This window comes from Oncorhynchus tshawytscha, linkage group LG14, assembly GCF_018296145.1.
Source record: "Oncorhynchus tshawytscha isolate Ot180627B linkage group LG14, Otsh_v2.0, whole genome shotgun sequence".
Classification (NCBI taxonomy): domain Eukaryota; kingdom Metazoa; phylum Chordata; class Actinopteri; order Salmoniformes; family Salmonidae; genus Oncorhynchus; species Oncorhynchus tshawytscha.
The window spans coordinates 1,163,846-1,171,345 of NC_056442.1; the positions used below are offsets into that span (position 1 = coordinate 1,163,846).

The 7,500-nt window shown below is 44.9% G+C and overlaps 1 protein-coding gene across 3 annotated transcripts in view; it reads right to left on the bottom strand.

The window, feature by feature from the left end:
- Window positions 1-7,500, bottom strand: part of LOC112266332 (histone deacetylase 4-like) — a 74,627-nt gene that overhangs the window by 55,237 nt on the left and 11,890 nt on the right. The window lies entirely within an intron of this gene.

A 7,500-nucleotide genomic window follows, 5' to 3' on the forward strand; every position in this document is an offset into this window, starting at 1 on the left:
TTTCCTCTCACCAAAACACGGGCCAACGTGTACTCTGGTGCAGACACACCTGGCTTGCAGTAAAGAAATCCCTCCAAAAGTAGTTCTTACACAATCACCTACCTGCACCAAAACACGGGCCAACGTGTACTCTGGTGCAGACACACCTGGCTTGCAGTAAAGAAAGCCCTCCAAAAGTAGTTCTTACACAGTAACCTACCTGCACCAAAACAAGGGCCAACGTGTACTCTGGTGCAGACACACCTGGCTTGCAGTAAAGAAAGCCCTCCAAAAGTAGTTCTTACACAATCACCTACCTGCACCAAAACAAGGGCCAACGTGTACTCTGGTGCAGACACACCTGGCTTGCAGTAAAGAAAGCCCTCCAAAAGTAGTTCTTACACAGTAACCTACCTGCACCAAAACAAGGGCCAATGTGTACTCTGGTGCAGACACACCTGGCTTGCAGTAAAGAAAGCCCTCCAAAAGTAGTTCTTACACAATCACCTACCTGCACCAAAACACGGGCCAACGTGTACTCTGGTGCAGACACACCTGGATTGCAGTAAAGAAAGCCCTCCAAAAGTAGTTCTTACACAATCATCTACCTGCACCAAAACACGAGCCAACGTGTACTCTGGTGCAGACACACCTGGCTTGCAGTAAAGAAAGCCCTCCAAAAGTAGTTCTTACACAGTAACCTACCTGCACCAAAACACGGGCCAACGTGTACGCTGGTGCAGACACACCTGGCTTGCAGTAAAGAAAGCCCTCCAAAAGTAGTTCTTACACAATCACCTACCTGCACCAAAACAAGGGCCAACGTGTACTCTGGTGCAGACACACCTGGCTTGCAGTAAAGAAAGCCCTCCAAAAGTAGTTCTTACACAGTAACCTACCTGCACCAAAACAAGGGCCAACGTGTACTCTGGTGCAGACACACCTGGCTTGCAGTAAAGAAAGCCCTCCAAAAGTAGTTCTTACACAATAACCTACCTGCACCAAAACACGGGCCAACGTGTACTCTGGTGCAGACACACCTGGCTTGCAGTAAAGAAAGCCCTCCAAAAGTAGTTCTTACACAATCACCTACCTGCACCAAAACACGGGCCAACGTGTACTCTGGTGCAGACACACCTGGCTTGCAGTAAAGAAAGCCCTCCAAAAGTAGTTCTTACACAATCACCTACCTGCACCAAAACAAAAGTAGTTCTTACACAATCACCTACCTGGCCAAAACACGTGTACTCTGGTGCAGACACACCTGGCTTGCAGTAAAGAAAGCCCTCCAAAAGTAGTTCTTACACAATCACCTACCTGCACCAAAACACGGCTGGCAGGAAGACAGAGTTTTTTCCTCCTTCATCTAAACGGCTTTGAAAGCCTCTCAACGGTGTCTTGTGTAAAATCCTACCGTCTTACCCAGGAATTCCACTCATTTTATTTACAAGAGGAATTATTTCTGACGCAAATACATTTTGGTAACACCCCTTATCAGCTACTGGTTTATAATGGATGATATTAAATCATTTATAGTTCATTCTATCAATGCATTATTAGACCTTACAATGCATTATATAACCTGCAATAAACATTAATAACAGCTCACGGCTCCATGCATACAGCATGTGCAACAGTACCTCAAATGAAGAGAGAAAAACCTGAGAAATAGATGGAGAGATGTGGAGGGAGGTGGCTGAGACATTTCACTGTTTTCCCCCTGTTCTCTCTCCCTATTTTCAGCTTCCACGGGGGAAGCTTCCCACCATGTGAGCCATAGATTATTCAGTAGTGACTTGTCTTATTCATTACACCAAACAGACTCCCTCCAACACTCCATATAAACAACCACTACTACTCTCTTCTTCTTTCTCGCTCTGCCCCCCTCTCTTTCAGCCTCTTTCACCCACTCTCTCCGTCTCGCTCTCCACACACATCTCTATCACACTTTTCTATCTATTTACATCTCTCCTGTTTCTTTCCCTCTGCCTCACCCTTCTCTCCTCAGATAAACAATGTGTTTACCACCCCTGGGGGGCCTCCCTGCCCCCTCCCTCTGCCGGCTCCCATTACAGAACACAGATAGAAATAGATCTACCAGACAGTACAACCGCTCGCTCTGAAGCGCAGCTCTGATTTAAAGCCTGTTGTCTGAGGATGTCCCTCAGTCTGATTGCAAAGGCTCTACACTCCAGTCATTAAGTCTAATAGATGTCGAGCTCAACCCAGGCCGAGCCCTGCCTATCGCCGGTCAGAATGGGCCGGGGAGATATTATTTACCACGTTTAGAGATGTAGTGAGAAGTTTGTCACAAGGCCTGGCGGGTGGCGAAACAAGGAGAGGGAGAGACGGCATGACAGACACTGGTTGCTGCGATGGGAAACTGAGTGGTCTGTATGGGGACTGGAAGGTCAAAGGTTGGATGGGTCTGCTTTCACCTTTCAGGTGGTTCAAGATCAATGATTATGAAGGAAACCAGAGATTTTGCAAAAACAGTGAGAATAAGTGCAGGTTCATGTACACCAGGCTTTCATATTAATACCTAGAGGGACAGAGGACGAGAGCCAACACGCCCAAGCCAACACCCCACAGGAAACCACTAGGAACTCTATCAGAGATCAGTCACTCAAATGGCCGGTCTGTCTGTCAGTCAGTGTCTTGCAGCCGCCCTCTGGCAGCTCACCTTACAGACAGAGGAGTTCCTCAACACGTCTGTGTTCCTCTAGTGACAGAGAGACAGGGAGAGAGGTGGGGTGTCTGTGTTCCTCTAGTGACAGAGAGACAGGGAGAGAGGTGGGGTGTGTGTGCAGCGAGCCCGACTCATCCCAACACGCTCCGGCCTGTCCCGGGCCTCCGGCTGACGTCAGCGTTCCAGTCTGCAGCGCGGCAGCCGGGAGAGGGACGGGGGAGAGAAAGGGGGAGATGTGGGACGTGAGGAACAGAAGGGTGAGACGTGAGGATATGAGGGTGCCCATACATACGTGCACAAGTACATCTCTCGCTACTTAACCCAGACTAATCTATGGACGAGGGAGCACGTCACGGTCATACAGGAGACGCTCTGTCCTCCATGTCTGTGGGAGAAGACAGGTTCAAGCAGAGGTTGATCTCCAAAAGGGCTCATCCTCACCCGTGTAACAGAAATCTGTGTCAAGGCTGGGGCAGCAGTGTTTCCCCGAGCTCTATTCAGGCTAAAGCAACGATAGTGGAGACCCTGTATCAGGGGAAGTTGGGACCCCCGTTCTGAGTTGGGTCATCAGGTATTAACATGGTTCAGTATCAAACTCAACAGAGATGAAAACCAACACCAGACAGGTAAAACAGCTCGACCACTCTGGTCAAATCTCATTTCCTTTCTCAAATGACAAATAAGCCGTTTAAGCGAGAGATGTTTTCTTTGCCATGCATCACGACTCGAGAGCTCGATGTGTATCAACCACATGGATTTACATCTGAGCGAGGAGAGGACCGGGGGGCAGACGTGTGTTATGGGAGACGTTTTCCACACGCCAAAGCATTATCCTGGGGTGGCATCAGATGACGGCTGGGTCACACTGGGTATTACACACAGACAAAGTTCTGGAACTGGACACCAGCGGCTGGATGTGTCAAGCATCTCACAGTAGGAACTGATCTAGGATCAGTTTAGCCTTTTACATAATATTGAATGGACAGATGGGGGGGATCTGAGCCAAGATTACCACTCCTACCCTGGATCTAATGCATCTGATTATAGAAGCTGTATCAACAGCCTTGGAGAGACTGACATTATCCACATATAGCGTGCTTCAATGAGTGGGCTAAACAATGCTAACCAGGGACATGACTGTGGTTCAAATGAGGCAGTTGCACCATTCAGGCTAGTCACACAGCCGGGTGTACACTCTTACTGCCTTCTTATTCTGGAACACAAAGAAATACAGGTAGAAAAGTGCCCATAGAGCATATGAGAGGAGGTCCATTGAGTCAGAGTATTGAATGGGGTTCTCCGTATCGGTCTGTGGGCGGCAGTACAAGACGTACACGGTTTCCATGACAACAGTCCCCAGAAATCTTCTATGGTGTCAGTAAGGGATATTTCAATATTTAATGATGTCACTGCAGCTGAATAAAGAACACCACATGGTGTGGAGAGAGAGAAAGACAGAGAGAGAGAGACGATTAATTTTTATTGTTTATTTCACTTTATATTTTCACTTTATATATTACCTACCCATGTTTCCCATGCCAATAAAGCCCCTTTAAATTGAATTGAGAGACAGAGAGAGAGAGAGAGAGACCGAGAGAGAGACCGAGAGAGAGACCGAGAGAGAGACCGAGAGAGAGACCGAGAGAGAGACCGAGAGAGAGACTGAGTTGGTTCCGTACGGGAGGAAAAGAGAGAAATGTTTTTTTTTGCCCGGCAACAGGGTGAAGGAGCGGTAGATGGCTTATTTATGTGTTAAATACCAAGACTGCCAAAATAAAGGAAACACTTGAGTAAACGATATTAAGTATATTGAATATTCCTGAGTTAATTAAGCAATTAACATACGCTGGGTCATGTATAAAAAGGCCCAGTTGCCTGTTATTTTGGCTACCATGGATAAAAGAAGAGATCTCAGTGATTTTGAAGTGAAGACTTATGGGAGATTCTGGAGCGGGACGTGGCCGTTTTCCACCAACATCAACAGAACAACAAATTATGGAATTTCTTGTGGAAGAATGGTGTCGCATCCCTCAGATTTTCAGCAACTTGTAGAGTCTATGCCAAGGCGCACTGAAGCTGTTCTAGCCCAACGTCCTATTAAAAAGGTAGGAAGCAACAAAAGTGTGGTTAGAGTGTTGGACTAGTAACCGGAAGGTTGCAAGTTCAAACCCCCGAGCTGACAAGGTACAAATCTGTCGTTCTGCCCCTGAACAGGCAGTTAACCCACTGTTCCTAGGCTGTCATTGAAAATAAGAATTTGTTCTTAAATGACTTGCCTGGTTAAATAAAGCTTAGTTGTAGTCACGATCTGGTTACCTATAACTACAAACATAGTTATGTTTTAGCGTTTTTACATATTTAGTCACTTATTTCCAGATATCTTCAGAACTACCCACAAAGGTGCTACCTATCTAGTTCCAGCTGGCTAACGTTAGCTACTAGCCATGCTAGCATGGTATTACATTCCAAACCAAGTGTTCCCGAGCTACTATATACATCCATGAAGAAGAAACTATATAAATCCTCGTCTCCTGTGCGTTTGGTAGTCGAGCGAGTGTCGTAGTTTTCCGTCATTTGTATCTAGTGCAGTAATACACGCGTAGAGCAGTAATACCCACAAGGACGGGGTTACGACTCATTTGTGACCCAAAAATGAGAAGCAACCTTTTAAGTTGGACCAGTCTGTCTGGTTGACGTGAACAGATTGGAGTATGGGAACTGTGCGTACCTCTACTGTATCCAGTGCTCATTTCTCCCCGGAGGACTCCGATGGCAGGATTCGATTTGAGACTGACTGAAACCAGGTGCTGTGCCGAGTGTGAATGTGAAGCCTGCAACATCTATTTCCTACCGACCTACTGGTAGTACATTGCAAGTGTGTACAGTATCCATCAAAAGTTTGGACTCATTCAAGTGTTTTTCTTCATTTCTACTATTTTCTACATTGTAGAATAATAGTGAAGACATCAAAACTATGAAATAACACATATGGAATCATGTAGTAACCATAAACGTATTAAACAAATCAAAATATATTTTATATTTGAGATTCTTCAAAGTAGCCACCCTTTGCCTTGATGACAGCTTTGCACACTTTTGGCATTCTCTCAACCAGCTTCATGCACCTGGAATGCATTTCAATTAACAGGTGTGCCTTGTTAAAAGTACATTTGTGGAATTTCTTTCCTTCTTAACACATTTGAGCCAATCAGTTATGTTGTGACAAGGTAGGGTTGGTATACAGTAGAAAGCCCTATTTGGTAAAAGACCAAGTCCATATTATGGCAGGAACAGGTCAAATAAGCAGAGAGAAACAACAGCCCATCATTACTTTAAAACATGAAGGTCAGTCAATACAGAACATTTCAAGAACTTTGAAAGTTTCTTCAAGTGCAGTCGCAAAAACCATCAAACGCTGATGAAGTAACTGGCTCTCATGAGGACCGCCACAGGAAAGGAAGACCCAGAGTTAACTCTGCTGCAGAGGATAAGTTCATCAGAGTTAACTGCCTCAGAAATTGCAGCCCAAATAAATTCTACACAGAGTTCATGTAACAGACACATCTCAACATCAACTGTTCAGAGGAGACTGCATGAATCAGGCCTTCATGGTCGATTTGCTGCAAAGAAACCACTACTAATGGACACCAATAAGAAGAGACTTGCTTGGGCCAAGAAACATGAGCAATGGACATTAGGCCGGTGGAAATCTGTCCTTTGGTCTTATGAGTCCAAATTTTAGATTTTTGGTTCCAACTGCCGTGTCTTTGTGAGACTCAGAGTAGGTGAACGGATGATCTCCGGATATGTGATCCCACCATAAAGCATGGAGGAGGTGGTGTGATGGTGTGGGGTGCTTTGCTGGTGACACTGATTTATTTAGAATTCAAGGCACACACTTAACTTGCATGGTTACCACAGCATTCTGCAGCGATACGCCACCCCATCTGGTTTGGGCTTAACGGGACCATCATTTGTTTTTCAACAGGACAATGACCCAACACACCTCCAGGCTGTGTAAGGGCTATTTGACCAAGAAGGACAGTGATGAAGTGCTGCATCAGATGACCTGGCCTTCACAATCATCCGACCTCAACCCAATTGAGATTAGTTGGACCGCAGAGTGAAGAAAAAACAGCCAACAAGTGCACAGCATATGTGGGAACTCCTTCAAGACTGTTGGAAAAGCATTCCAGGTGAAGCTGGTTGAGAGAACGCCAAGAGTGTGAAATGCTGCTTTGAAGAATCTAAAATATATTTTGATTTAACACTTTTTTGGTTACTACATGATTCCATATGTGTTATTTCATAGTTTGTGTCTTCACTATTATTCTACAATGTAGAAAATAGTACAAATAAAATAAAATGATAGGTGTCTTTTGACTGGTACTATATATATATATATATATATAGTATCTAAAGGCCTCTCCTTGGTTCTTCTTTGACTATTGTAGCTAACTCAGCTGTCAATCGGTATGTCTCCGCTTGTTGTTGTGTTCTGTGGGTTCCTGCCTGTGACTAGTTGTTTTCTGGCTTACTCAGCTATGTCAACCGTGGTGGTGGTTGACTAGCTAGGCTAGTAGACTAAAATAATGAACTTTAGTTGGCTGGCTTAGATAACTGGTTAGATGGCGTTATGTATTTCCAAAACGTTGATTTCCTTTAATGTAGCTGTAAGCTAGGTGATTATAGCAACTGTCTGACTTACCCAGTGCTAATGTAATATTAGCAAGCTAGTAGTGCTAACGTTAGCAGGCTAGTTGGCTAGCAACCTTGCAAGATGATTTGTTACAATAAATTCATAAAGTATTTTCTGCAAATTAAATTGAAAC